The sequence below is a fragment of the Oncorhynchus tshawytscha genome, unplaced genomic scaffold (genome assembly GCF_018296145.1).
Source record: "Oncorhynchus tshawytscha isolate Ot180627B unplaced genomic scaffold, Otsh_v2.0 Un_contig_4004_pilon_pilon, whole genome shotgun sequence".
NCBI lineage: Eukaryota > Metazoa > Chordata > Actinopteri > Salmoniformes > Salmonidae > Oncorhynchus > Oncorhynchus tshawytscha.
Genome location: NW_024609736.1, coordinates 176,043 through 192,001, shown reverse-complemented (window position 1 = coordinate 192,001; position 15,959 = coordinate 176,043).

The following is a 15,959-nucleotide window of genomic DNA, read 5'->3' as shown; positions in this document are numbered from 1 at the left end:
TGGAGGGAGGACTAGGAGAATGATGGATGGAGGACTAGGAGAATGATTGATGGAGGACTAGGAGAATGATGGAGGGAGGACTAGGAGAATGATGGAGGGAGGACTAGGAGAATGATGAAGGGAGAACTAGAATGATAGAGGGAGGACTAGGAGAATGATGAAGGGAGAACTAGAATGATAGAGGGAGGACTAGGAGAATGATGGAGGGAGGACTAGGAGAATGATGGAGGGAGGACTAGGAGAATGATGGAGGGAGACCTAGGAGAATGATGGAGGGAGGAACTAGAATGATAGAGGGAGGACTAGGAGAATGGTGGCGGAAGGACTTGGAGAATGATGGAGGGAGAACTAGGAGAATGATGGAGGGAGGACTAGGAGAATGATGGAGGGAGACCTAGGAGAATGATGGAGGGAGGACTAGGAGAATGATGGAGGGAGGACTAAGAGAATGATAGAGGGAGGACTAGGAGAATGATGGCAGGACGACTAGGAGAATGATGGAGGGAGGACTAGGAGAATGATGAAGGGAGAACTAGAATGATAGAGGGAGGACTAGGAGAATGAAGGATGGAGGACTAGTAGAATGATGGAGGGAGGACTAGGAGAATGATGGCGGAAGGACTAGGAGAATGATGGAGGGAGGAAAAGGAGAATGATGGATGGAGGACTAGGAGAATGATGGAGGGAGGACTAGGAGAATGATGGAGGGAGGACTAAGAGAATGATAGAGGGAGGACTAGGAGAATGATGAAGGGAGAACTAGAATGATAGAGGGAGGACTAGGAGAATGATGGAGGGAGGACTAGTAGAATGATGGAGGGAGGACTAGGAGAATGATGGCGGAAGGACTAGGAAAATGATGGATGGAGGACTAGGAGAATGATGGAGAGAGGACTAGGAGAATGATGGAGGGAGGACTAGGAGAATAATGAAAGGAGAACTAGAATGATAGATGGAGGACTAGGAGAATGATGGATGGAGAACTAGAATGACAGAGGGAGGACTAGGAGAATGATGGCAAAGGACTAGGAGAATGATGGATGGAGGACTAGGAGAATGATGGAGGGAGGACTAAGAGAATGATAGAGGGAGGACTAGGAGAATGATGGAGGGAGGACTAAGAGAGTGATAGAGGGAGGACTAGGAGAATGATGGAGGGAGAACTAGAATGATAGAGGGAGGACTAGGAGAATGATGGAAAGGACTAGGAGAATGATGGATGGAGGACTAGGAGAATGATGGAGGGAGAACTAGGAGAATGATGGAGGGAGGACTAGGAGAATGATGGAGGGAGGACTAGGAGAATGATGGAGGAGGACTAGGAGAATGATGGAGGGAGGACTAGGAGAATGATGGAGGGAGGACTAGGAGAATGATGGAAAGAGGACTAGGAGAATGATGGAGGGAGGACTAGGAGAATGATGGAGGGAGGACTATGAGAATGATGGAGGGAGAACTAGAATGATGGAGGGAGAACTAGGAGAATGATGGAGGGAGGACTAGGAGAATGATGGAGGGAGGACTAGGAATGATGGATGGAGGACTAGGAGAGTGATGGAGGGAGGACTAGGAGAATGATGAGGGAGGACTAGGAGAATGATGGAGGGAGGACTAGGAGAATGATGGAGGGAGGACTAGGAGAATGATGGAGGGAGGACTAGGAGAATGATGGAGGGAGGACTAGGAGAATGATGGAGGGAGGACTAGGAGAATGATGGAGGGAGAACTAGGAGAATGATGGAGGGAGAACTAGAGAATGATGGAGGGAGGACTAGGAGAATGATGGAGGGAGGACTAGGAGAATGATGGAGGGAGGACTAGGAGAATGATGGAGGGAGGACTAGGAGAATGATGGAGGGAGAACTAGAGAATGATGGAGGGAGGACTAGGAGAATGATGGAGGGAGACTAGGAGAATGATGGAGGGAGGACTAGGAGAATGATGGAGGGAGGACTAAGAGAATGATAGAGGGAGGACTAGAGAATGATGGAGGAGGACTAGGAGAATGATGGAAGGGAGGAGGACTAGGAGAATGATGAAGGGAGAACTAGAATGATGGAGGGAGGACTAGGAGAATGATGGATGGAGGACTAGTAGAATGATGGAGGGAGGACTAGGAGAATGATGGAGGGAGGACTAGGAGAATGATGGAGGGAGGACTAGGAGAATGATGGAGGGAGGACTAGGAGAATGATGGAGGGAGGACTAGGAGAATGATGGAGGGAGGACTAGGAGAATGATGGAGGGAGGACTAGGAGAATGATGGAGGGAGGACTAGGAGAATGATGGAGGGAGGACTAGGAGAATGATGGAGGGAGGACTAGGAGAATGATGGAGGGAGGACTAGGAGAATGATGGAGGGAGGAATAGGAGAATGATGGAGGGAGAACTAGAATGATGAGGGAGGACTAGGAGAATGATGGCAAAGGACTAGGAGAATGATGGATGGAGGACTAGGAGAATGATGGAGGGAGGACTAAGAGAATGATGGAGGGAGGACTAGGAGAATGATGGAGGGAGGACTAGGAGAATGATGGAGGGAGGACTAGGAGAATGATGGAGGGATAGAGGGAGGACTAGGAGAATGATGGAAAGGACTAGGAGAATGATGGATGGAGGACTAGGAGAATGATGGAGGGAGAACTAGGAGAATGATGGAGGGAGGACTAGGAGAATGATGGAGGGAGGAAAAGGAGAATGATGGAGGGAGGACTAGAGAATGATGGAGGGAGGACTAGGAGAATGATGGAGGGAGGACTAGGAGAATGATGGAGGGAGGACTAGGAGAATGATGGAGGGAGGACTAGGAGAATGATGGAGGGAGGACTAGGAGAATGATGGAGGGAGAACTAGAATGATGGAGGGAGAACTAGGAGAATGATGGAGGGAGGACTAGGAGAATGATGGAGGGAGGACTAGGAGAATGATGGATGGAGGACTAGGAGAATGATGGAGGGAGGACTAGGAGAATGATAGAGGAGGACTAGGAGAATGATGGAGGGAGGACTAGGAGAATGATGGAGGGAGGACTAGGAGAATGATGGAGGGAGGACTAGGAGAATGATGGAGGGAGGACTAGGAGAATGATGGAGGGAGGACTAGGAGAATGATGGAGGGAGGACTAGGAGAATGATGGAGGGAGAACTAGGAGAATGATGGAGGGAGGACTAGGAGAATGATGGAGGGAGGACTAGGAGAATGATGGAGGGAGGACTAGGAGAATGATGGAGGAAGGAGGAGAATAATGAAGGAGAACTAGAATGATGAGGGAGGACTAGGAGAATGATGGAGGGAGGACTAGGAGAATGATGGAGGGAGGACTAGGAGAATGATGGAGGGAGTACTAGGAGAATGATGAAGGGAGAACTAGAATGATAGAGGGAGGACTAGGAGAATGATGGAGGAAGGACTTGGAGAATGATGGAGGGAGAACTAGGAGAATGATGGAGGGAGGACTAGGAGAATGATGGAGGGAGACTAGGAGAATGATGGAGGGAGGACTAGGAGAATGATGGAGGGAGGAATAGGAGAATGATGGAGGGATGACTAGGAGAATGATGGAGGGAGGACTAAGAGAATGATGGAGGGAGGACTAGGAGAATGATGGAGGGAGGACTAGGAGAATGATGATAGGAGAATGATGGAGGGAGGACTAGGAGAATGATGGAGGGAGGACTAGGAGAATGATGGGAGAACTAGAATGATAGAGGGAGGACTAGGAGAATGATGGAGGGAGGACTAGGAGAATGATGGAGGGAGGACTAGGAGAATGATGGAGGGAGGACTAGGAGAATGATGGAGGGAGGACTAGGAGAATGATGGAGGGAGAACTAGAGATGATGGAGGGAGGACTAGGAGAATGATGGCAAAGGACTAGGAGAATGATGGATGGAGGACTAGAGAATGATGGAGGGAGAACTAGGAGAATGATGGAGGGAGGACTAGGAGAATGATGGAGGGAGGAAAAGGAGAATGATGGATGGAGGACTAGGAGAATGATGGAGGGAGGACTAGGAGAATGATGGAGGGAGGACTAGGAGAATGATGGAGGAGGACTAGGAGAATGATGGAGGGAGGACTAGGAGAATGATGGAGGGAGGACTAGGAGAATGATGGAGGGAGGACTAGGAGAATGATGGAGGGAGGACTAGGAGAATGATGGATGGAGGACTAGGAGAATGATGGAGGGAGGACTAGGAGAATGATGGAGGGAGGACTAGGAGAATGATGGAGGGAGGACTAGGAGAATGATGGAGGGAGGACTAGGAGAATGATGGAGGGAGGACTAGAGAATGATGGAGGGAGGATGGAGGGAGGACTAGGAGAATGATGGAGGGAGGACTAGGAGAATGATGGAGGGAGGACTAGGAGAATGATGGAGGGACTAGGAGAATGATGGAGGGAGAACTAGGAGAATGATGGAGGGAGGACTAGGAGAATGATGGAGGAGAACTAGAATGATGGAGGGAGGACTAGGAGAATGATGGAGGGAGGACTAGGAGAATGATGGAGGGAGAACTAAGAATGATGGAGGGAGGACTAGGAGAATGATGGAGGGAGGACTAGGAGAATGATGGAGGGAGGACTAGGAGAATGATGGAGGGAGGACTAGGAGAATGATGGAGGGAGGACTAAGAGAATGATGGAGGGAGGACTAGGAGAATGATGGAGGGAGGACTAGGAGAATGATGGATGGAGGACTAGGAGAATGATGGAGGGAGGACTAGGAGAATGATGGAGGGAGACTAGGAGAATGATGGAGGGAGGACTAGGAGAATGATGGAGGGAGAACTAGAGAATGATGGAGGGAGGACTAGAAGAATGATGGAGGGAGGACTAGGAGAATGATGGAGGGAGGACTAGGAGAATGATGGAGGGAGGACTAGGAGAATGATGGAGGGAGGACTAGGAGAATGATGGAGGAGGACTAGGAGAATGATGGAGGGAGGACTAGGAGAATGATGGAGGGAGGACTAGGAGAATGATGGAGGGAGGACTAGGAGAATGATGGAGGAGGACTAGGAGAATGATGGAGGGAGGACTAGGAGAATGATGGAGGGAGGACTAGGAGAATGATGGAGGGAGGGAGAATGATGGAGGGAGAACTAGGATGAGGGAGGACTGAGAATGATGGAGGGAGGACTAGGAGAATGATGGAGGGAGGACTAGGAGAATGATGGAGGGAGGACTAGGAGAATGATGGAGGGAGGACTAGGAGAATGATGGAGGGAGGACTAGGAGAATGATGGGGAGAACTAGAATGATAGAGGGGGACTAGCAGAATGATGGAGGGAGGACTAGGAGAATGATGGAGGGAGGACTAGGAGAATGATGGAGGGAGGACTAGGAGAATGATGGAGGGAGAACTAGAATGATAGAGGGAGGACTAGGAGAATGATGGAGGTAGGACTAGGAGAATGATGGAGGGAGGACTAGGAGAATGATGGAGGGAGGACTAGGAGAATGATGGCAGAAGGACTAGGAGAATGATGGAGGGAGGACTAGGAGAATGATGGAGGGAGGACTAGGAGAATGATGGAGGGAGAACTAGGAGGAGGGAGGACTAGGAGAATGATGGAGGAGGACTAGGAGAATGATGGAGGGAGGACTAGGAGAATGATGGAGGGAGAACTAGGAGAATGATGGAGGAGGACTAGGAGAATGATGGAGGGAGACCTAGAGAATGGAGGGAGGACTAGGAGAATGATGGAGGGAGGACTAGGAGAATGATGGAGGGAGGACTAGGAGAATGATGGAGGGAGGACTAGGAGAATGATGGAGGGAGGACTAAGAGAATGATGAGGGAGGACTAGGAGAATGATGAAGGGAGAACTAGAATGGAGGGAGGACTAGGAGAATGATGGAGGGAGGACTAGGAGAATGATGGAGGGAGGACTAGGAGAATGATGGAGGGAGGACTAGGAGAATGATGGAGGAGGACTAGGAGAATGATGGAGGGAGGACTAGGAGAATGATGGAGGGAGGACTAGGAGAATGATGGAGGGAGAACTAGAGAATGAGGGAGGACTAGGAGAATGATGGAAAGGACTAGGAGAATGATGGAGGGAGGACTAGGAGAATGATGGAGGGAGAACTAGGAGAATGATGGAGGGAGGACTGGAGAATGATGAGGGAGGAAAAGGAGAATGATGGAGGGAGGAAAATGAGAATGATGGATGGAGGACTAGGAGAATGATGGAGGGAGGACTAGGAGAATGATGGAGGGAGGACTAGGAGAATGATGGAGACTAGGAGAATGATGGAGGGAGGACTAGGAGAATGATGGAGGGAGGACTAGGAGAATAATGAAGGAGACTGAATGATAGATGGAGGACTAGGAGAATGATGGAGGGAGGACTAGGAGAATGATGGAGGGAGGACTAGGAGAATGATGGAGGGAGAGGGAGAATGATGGAGGGAGGACTAGAGAATGATGGAGGGAGGAAAGGAGAATGATGGAGGGAGGACTAGGAGAATGATGGAGGGAGAACTAGGAGAATGATGGAGGGAGGACTAGGAGAATGATGGAGGGAGGACTAGGAGAATGATGGAGGGAGGACTAGGAGAATGATGGATGGAGGACTAGGAGAGAGGGAGGACTAGGAGAATGATGGAGGGAGGACTAGGAGAATGATGGAGGGAGGACTAGGAGAATGATGGATGGAGGACTAGGAGAATGATGGAGGGAGGACTAGGAGAATGATGGAGGGAGGACTAGGAGAATGATGGAGGGAGGACTAGAGAATGATGAAGGGAGAACTAGAATGATAGAGGGAGGACTAGGAGAATGATGAAGGGAGAACTAGAATGATAGAGGGAGGACTAGGAGAATGATGGAGGGAGGACTAGGAGAATGATGGAGGGAGGACTAGGAGAATGATGGAGGGAGGACTAGGAGAATGATGGAGGGAGAACTAGAAGAATGATGGAGGGGAGAATGGTGGGAGGGAGGACTAGGAGGACTTGAGAATGATGGAGGGAGAACTAGGAGAATGATGGAGGGAGGACTAGGAGAATGATGGAGGGAGACCTAGGAGAATGATGGAGGGAGGACTAGGAGAATGATGGAGGGAGGACTAAGAGAATGATGGAGGGAGGACTAGGAGAATGATGGAGGAGGACTAGGAGAATGATGGAGGGAGGAGAATAGAAGGAGAATGATGGAGGGAGGACTAGGAGAATGATGGAGGAGGACTAGTAGAATGATGGAGGGAGGACTAGGAGAATGATGGAGGAAGGACTAGGAGAATGATGGAGGGAGGAAAAGGAGAATGATGGAGGAGGACTAGGAGAATGATGGAGGGAGGACTAGGAGAATGATGGAGGGAGGACTAAGAGAATGATGGAGGGAGGACTAGGAGAATGATGGGGAGAACTAGAGAATGATGGAGGGAGGACTAGGAGAATGATGGAGGGAGGACTAGGAGAATGATGGAGGGAGGACTAGGAGAATGATGGAGGGAGGACTAGGAGAATGATGGAGGAGGACTAGAGAATGATGGAGGAGGACTAGGAGAATGATGGAGGGAGGACTAGGAGAATGATGAAGGGAGAACTAGAGAATGATAGATGGAGGACTAGGAGAATGATGGAGGGAGGACTAGGAGAATGATGGAGGGAGGACTAGAGAATGATGGAGGGAGGACTAGAGAATGATGGAGGGAGGACTAGGAGAATGATGGAGGGAGGACTAGGAGAATGATGGAGGGAGGACTAGGAGAATGATGGAGGGAGGACTAGGAGAATGATGGAGGGAGGACTAGGAGAATGATGAAGGGAGACTAGAATGATAGAGGAGGACTAGGAGAATGATGGAGGGAGGACTAGGAGAATGATGGAGGGAGGACTAGGAGAATGATGGAGGGAGGACTAGGAGAATGATGGAGGGAGGACTAGGAGAATGATGGAGGGAGGACTAGGAGAATGATGGAGGGAGGACTAGGAGAATGATGGAGGGAGGACTAGGAGAATGATGGAGGGAGGACTAGGAGAATGATGGAGGGAGGACTAGGAGAGAATGATGGAGGGAGAACTAGGAGAATGATGGAGGGAGGAACTAGGAGAATGATGGAGGGAGGACTAGGAGAATGATGGAGGGAGGACTAGGAGAATGATGGAGGGAGGACTAGGAGAATGATGGAGGGAGGACTAGGAGAATGATGGAGGGAGGACTAGGAGAATGATGGAGGGAGGACTAGGAGAATGATGGAGGGAGGACTAGGAGAATGATGGAGGAGGACTAGGAGAATGATGGAGGGAGGACTAGGAGAATGATGGAGGGAGGACTAGGAGAATGATGGAGGGAGAACTAGAGAATGATGGAGGGAGGACTAGGAGAATGATGGAGGGAGAACTAGAGAATGATGGAGGGAGGACTAGGAGAATGATGGAGGGAGGACTAGAGAATGATGGAGGGAGGACTAGGAGAATGATGGAGGGAGGACTAGGAGAATGATGGAGGGAGAACTAGGAGAATGATGGAGGGAGGACTAGGAGAATGATGGAGGGAGACTAGGAGAATGATGGAGGGAGGACTAGGAGAATGATGGAGGGAGGACTAGAGAATGATGGAGGGAGGACTAGAGAATGATGGAGGGAGGACTAGGAGAATGATGGAGGGAGGACTAGGAGAATGATGGAGGGAGAACTAGAGAATGATGGAGGGAGGACTAGGAGAATGATGGATGGAGGACTAGGAGAATGATGGAGGGAGGACTAGGAGAATGATGGAGGGAGGACTAGAGAATGATGGAGGGAGGACTAGGAGAATGATGGAGGGAGGACTAGGAGAATGATGGAGGGAGGACTAGGAGAATGATGGAGGGAGACCTAGGAGAATGATGGAGGGAGGACTAGGAGAATGATGGAGGGAGGACTAGGAGAATGATGGAGGGATGACTAGGAGAATGATGGAGGGAGGACTAGGAGAATGATGGAGGGAGGACTAAGAGAATGATGGAGGGAGACTATGATGAAGGAGAACTAGAGGAGGGAGGACTAGGAGAATGATGGAGGGAGGACTAGAGAATGATGGAGGGAGGACTAGGAGAATGATGGAGGGAGGACTAGGAGAATGATGGAGGAGGACTAGGAGAATGATGGAGGGAGGACTAGGAGAATGATGGAGGGAGGACTAGGAGAATGATGGAGGGAGAACTAGAGAATGATGGAGGGAGGACTAGGAGAATGATGGAGGGAGGACTAGGAGAATGATGGAGGGAGGACTAGGAGAATGATGGAGGGAGAACTAGGAGAATGATGGAGGGAGGACTAGGAGAATGATGGAGGGAGGACTAGGAGAATGATGGAGGGAGGACTAGGAGAATGATGGAGGGAGGACTAGGAGAATGATGGAGGGAGGACTAGGAGAATGATGGAGGGAGGACTAGGAGAATGATGGAGGGAGGACTAGGAGAATGATGGAGGGAGGACTAGGAGAATGATGGAGGGAGGACTAGGAGAATGATGGAGGGAGGACTAGAGAATGATGGAGGAGGACTAGGAGAATGATGGAGGGAGGACTAGGAGAATGATGGAGGGAGGACTAGGAGAATGATGGAGGGAGGACTAGGAGAATGATGGAGGGAGGACTAGGAGAATGATGGAGGGAGGACTAGGAGAATGATGGAGGGAGGACTAGGAGAATGATGGAGGGAGAACTAGGAGAATGATGGAGGGAGGAACTAGGAGAATGATGGAGGAGGACTAGGAGAATGATGGAGGGAGGACTAGAGAATGATGGAGGAGGACTAGGAGAATGATGGAGGGAGGACTAGGAGAATGATGGAGGGAGGACTAGGAGAATGATGGAGGGAGGACTAGGAGAATGATGGAGGGAGAACTAGGAGAATGATGGAGGGAGGACTAGGAGAATGATGGAGGGAGAACTAGAGAATGATGGAGGGAGGACTAGGAGAATGATGGAGGGAGGACTAGGAGAATGATGGAGGGAGGACTAGGAGAATGATGGAGGGAGGACTAGGAGAATGATGGAGGGAGGACTAGAGAATGATGGAGGGAGGACTAGGAGAATGATGGAGGGAGGACTAGGAGAATGATGGAGGGAGAACTAGGAGAATGATGGAGGGAGGACTAGGAGAATGATGGAGGGAGACCTAGGAGAATGATGGAGGGAGGACTAGGAGAATGATGGAGGGAGGACTAAGAGAATGATGGAGGGAGGACTAGGAGAATGATGGAGGGAGGACTAGGAGAATGATGGAGGGAGGACTAGGAGAATGATGAAGGGAGAACTAGAATGATAGAGGGAGGACTAGGAGAATGATGGAGGAGGACTAGAGAATGATGGAGGGAGGACTAGGAGAATGATGGAGGGAGGACTAGGAGAATGATGGAGGGAGAGAATGATGGAGGGAATGAGAATGATGGAGGGAGGACTAGGAGAATGATGGAGGGAGGACTAGGAGAATGATGGAGGGAGGACTAGAGAATGATGGAGGGAGGACTAGGAGAATGATGGAGGGAGAACTAGAGAATGATGGAGGGAGGACTAGGAGAATGATGGAGGGAGGACTAGGAGAATGATGGAGGGAGGACTAGGAGAATGATGGAGGGAAGGACTAGGAGAATGATGGAGGGAGAACTAGAATGATGAGGGAGGACTAGGAGAATGATGGAGGGAGGACTAGGAGAATGATGGAGGGAGGACTAGGAGAATGATGGAGGGAGGACTAGGAGAATGATGGAGGGAGGACTAGAGAATGATGGAGGGAGGACTAGAGAATGATGGAGGGAGAACTAGAGAATGATGGAGGGAGGACTAGGAGAATGATGGAGGGAGGACTAGGAGAATGATGGAGGGAGGACTAGGAGAATGATGGAGGGAGGACTAGGAGAATGATGGAGGGAGGACTAGGAGAATGATGGAGGGAGGACTAGAGAATGATGGAGGGAGGACTAGGAGAATGATGGAGGGAGGACTAGAGAATGATGGAGGGAGGACTAGGAGAATGATGAAGGGAGAACTAGAAATGATGGAGGGAGGACTAGGAGAATGATGGAGGGAGGACTAGGAGAATGATGGAGGGAGGACTAGGAGAATGATGGAGGGAGGACTAGGAGAATGATGGAGGGAGAACTAGGAGAATGATGGAGGGAGGACTAGGAGAATGATGGAGGGAGGACTAGGAGAATGATGGAGGGAGGACTAGGAGAATGATGGAGGGAGGACTAGGAGAATGATGGAGGGAAGGACTAGGAGAATGATGGAGGGAGGACTAGGAGAATGATGGAGGAGGACTAGGAGAATGATGGAGGGAGGACTAGGAGAATGATGGAGGGAAGGACTAGGAGAATGATGGAGGGAGAACTAGGAGAATGATGGAGGGAGGACTAGGAGAATGATGGAGGGAGGACTAGGAGAATGATGGAGGGAGGACTAGGAGAATGATGGAGGGAGAACTAGGAGAATGATGGAGGGAGGACTAGGAGAATGATGGAGGGAGGACTAGAAGAATGATGGAGGGAGGACTAGGAGAATGATGGAGGGAGAACTAGGAGAATGATGGAGGGAGAACTAGGAGAATGATAGAGGGAGGACTAGGAGAATGATGGATGGAGGACTAGGAGAATGATGGAGGGAGGACTAGGAGAATGATGGAGGGAGAACCAGGAGAACGATAGAGGGAGGACTAGGAGAATGATGGAGGGAGGATGAGGAGAATGATGGAGGGAGAACTATGAGAATGATGGAGGGAGAACTAGAATGATAGAGGGAGAACTAGGAGAATGATGGAGGGAGGACTAGGAGAATGATGGAGGGAGGACTAGGACAATGATGGATGGAGGACTAGGAGAATGATGGAGGGAGGACTAGGAGAATGATGGAGGGAGGACTAGGAGAATGATGGAGGGAGGACTAGGAGAATGATGGAGGAGGACTAGGAGAATGATGGAGGGAGGACTAGGAGAATGATGGAGGGAGGACTAGGAGAATGATGGAGGGAGGACTAGGAGAATGATGGAGGGAGGACTAGGAGAATGATGGAGGGAGAACTAGGAGAATGATGGAGGGAGAACTAGGAGAATGATGGAGGGAGGACTAGGAGAATGATGGAGGGAGGACTAAGAGAATGATAGAGGGAGGACTAGGAGAATGATGGCGGGAGGACTAGGAGAATGATGGAGGGAGGACTAGGAGAATGATGAAGGGAGAACTAGAATGATAGAGGGAGGACTAGGAGAATGATGGAGGGAGGACTAGTAGAATGATGGAGGGAGGACTAGGAGAATGATGGAGGGAGGACTAGGAGAATGATGGAGGGAGGACTAGGAGAATGATGAAGGGAGAACTAGAATGATAGATGGAGGACTAGGAGAATGATGGCAAAGGACTAGAGAATGATGGATGGAGGACTATGAGAATGATAGAGGGAGACCTAGGAGAATGATGGAGGGAGGACTAGGAGAATGATGGAGGGAGGAAAAGGAGAATGATGGATGGAGGACTAGGAGAATGATGGAGGGAGGACTAGGAGAATGATGGAGGGAGGACTAGGAGAATGATGGAGGGAGGACTAGGAGAATGATGGAGGGAGGACTAGGAGAATGATGGAGGGAGGACTAGGAGAATAATGAAGGGAGAACTAGAATGATAGATGGAGGACTAGGAGAATGATGGAGGAAGGACTAAGAAAATGATGGATGGAGGATGAGGAGAATGATGGAGGGAGGACTAGGAGAATGATGGAGGGAGGACTAGGAGAATGATGGAGGGAGGACTAGGAGAATGATGGAGGGAGGACTAGGAGAATGATGGAGGGAGGACTAGGAGAATGATGGAGGGAGGACTAGGAGAATGATGGAGGAAGGACTAGGAGAATGATGGCGGAAGGACTAGGTGAATGATGGAGGGAGGACTAGGAGAAATGGCGGAAGGACTAGGAGAATGATGGAGGGAGAACTAGGAGAATGATGGAGGGAAGACTAGGAGAATGATGGAGGGAGGACTAGAAGAATGATGGAGGGAGGACTAGGAGAATGATGGAGGGAGAACTAGGAGAATGATGGAGGGAGAACTAGGAGAATGATAGAGGGAGGACTAGGAGAATGATGGATGGAGAACTAGGAGAATGATGGAGGGAGGACTAGGAGAATGATGGAGGGAGAACCAGGAGAACGATGGAGGGAGGACTAGGAGAATGATGGAGGGAGGATGAGGAGAATGATGGAGGGAGAACTAGGAGAATGATGGAGGGAGAACTAGAATGATGGAGAGGACTAGAGAATGATGGAGGGAGGACTAGGAGAATGATGGAGGGAGGACTAGGAGAATGATGGAGGGAGGACTAGGAGAATGATGGCGGAAGGACTAGGAGAATGATGGAGGGAGGACTAGGAGAATGATGGAGGGAGGACTAGGAGAATGATGGAGGGAGGACTAGGAGAATGATGGAGGGAGAACGAGGAGAATGATGGAGGGAAGACTAGGAGAATGATGGAGGGAGGAGTATGAGAATGATGGAGGGAGGACTAAGAGAATGATAGAGGGAGGACTAGGAGAATGATGACAGGAGGACTAGGAGAATGATGGAGGGAGGACTAGGAGAATGATGAAGGGAGAACTAGAATGATAGAGGGAGGACTAGGAGAATGATGGATGGAGGACTAGTAGAATGATGGAGGGAGGACTAGGAGAATGATGGAGGGAGAACTAGGAGAATGATGGAGGAAGGACTAGGAGAATGATGGAGGGAGACCTAGGAGAATGATGGAGGGAGGACTAGGAGAATGATGGAGGGAGGAATAGGAGAATGATGGAGGGATGACTAGGAGAATGATGGAGGGAAGACTATGAGAATGATGGAGGGAGGACTAGGAGAATGATGGAGGGAGGACTAAGAGAATGATGGAGGGAGGACTAGGAGAATGATGAAGGGAGAACTAGAAATGATAGAGGGAGGACTAGGAGAATGATGGAGGGAGGACTAGGAGAATGATGGATGGAGGACTATGAGAATGATGGAGGGAGGACTAGGAGAATGATGGAGGGAGGACTAGGAGAATGATGGAGGGAGGACTAGGAGAATGATGGAGGGAGGACTAGGAGAATGATGGAGGGAGGACTAGGAGAATGATGGAGGGAAGGACTAGGAGAATGATGGAGGGAGGACTAGGAGAATGATGGAGGGAGGACTAGGAGAATGATGGAGGGAGAACTAGGAGAATGATAGATGGAGGACTAGGAGAATGATGGAGGGAGGACTAGTAGAATGATGGAGGGAGGACTAGGAGAATGATGGAGGGAGGACTAGGAGAATGATGGAGGGAGGACCAGGAGAACGATAGAGGGAGGAGTAGGAGAATGATGGAGGGAGGACTAGGAGAATGATGGAGGGAGGAGTAGGAGAATGATGGAGGGAGGACTAGGAGAATGATGGAGGAAGGACTAGGTGAATGATGGAGGGAGGACTAGGAGAAATGGCGGAAGGACTAGGAGAATGGTGGAGGGAGGACTAGGAGAATGATGGCGGGAGGACTAGGAGAATGATGGAGGGAGAACTAGGAGAATGATGGAGGGAGGACTAGGAGAATGATGGAGGGAGGACTAGGAGAATGATGGAGGGAGAACTAGGAGAATGATGGAGGGAGGACTAGGAGAATGATGGAGGGAGGACTAGGAGAATGATGGAGGGAGGACTAGGAGAATGATGGAGGGAGAACTAGGAGAATGATGGAGGGAGGACTAGGAGAATGATGGAGGGAGGACTAGGAGAATGATGGATGGAGAACTAGGAGAATGATGGAGGGAGGACTAGGAGAATGATGGAGGGAGAACCAGGAGAACGATAGAGGGAGGACTAGGAGAATGATGGAGGGAGGACTGAGGAGAATGATGGAGGGAGAACTAGAGAATGATGGAGGGAGAACTAGAATGATAGAGGGAGGACTATGAGAATGATGGAGGGTGAACTAGAATGATAGAGGGAGGACTAGGAGAATTATGGCAGAAGGACTTGGAGAATGATGGAGGGAGAACTAGGAGAATGATGAGGGAGGACTAGGAGAATGATAGAGGGAGGACTAGGAGAATGATGGAGGGAGGACTAAGAGAATGATAGAGGGAGGACTAGGAGAATGATGGCGGGAGGACTAGGAGAATGATGGAGGGAGGACTAGGAGAATGATGAAGGGAGAACTAGAATGATAGAGGGAGGACTAGGAGAATGATGGAGGGAGGACTAGTAGAATGATGGAGGGAGGACTAGGAGAATGATGGCAAAGGACTAGGAGAATGATGGATGGAGGACTAGGAGAATGATAGAGGGAGAACTAGGAGAATGATGGAGGGAGGACTAGGAGAATGATGGAGGGAGGAAAATGAGAATGATGGATGGAGGACTAGGAGAGTGATGGAGGGAGGACTAGGAGAATTATGGAGGGAGGACTAGGAGAATGATGGAGGGAGGACTAGGAGAATGATGAAGGGAGAACTAGAATGATGGAGGGAGGACTAGGAGAATGATGGCAAAGGACTAGGAGAATGATGGATGGAGGACTAGGAGAATGATAGAGGGAGAACTAGGAGAATGATGGAGGGAGGACTAGGAGAATGATGGAGGGAGGAAAATGAGAATGATGGATGGAGGACTAGGAGAGTGATGGAGGGAGGACTAGGAGAATTATGGAGGGAGGACTAGGAGAATGATGGAAAGAGGACTAGGAGAATTATGGAGGGAGGACTAGGAGAATGATGGAGGGAGGACTAGGAGAATAATGAAGGGAGAACTAGAATGATAGATGGAGGACTAGGAGAATGATGGAGGAAGGACTAAGAAAATGATGGATGGAGGATGAGGAGAATGATGGAGGGAGGACTAGGAGAATGACGGAGGGAGGACTAGGAGAATGATGGAGGGAGGACTAGGAGAATGATGGAGGGAGGAGTAGGAGAATGATGGAGGGAGGACTAGGAGAATGATGGAGGGAGGACTAGGAGA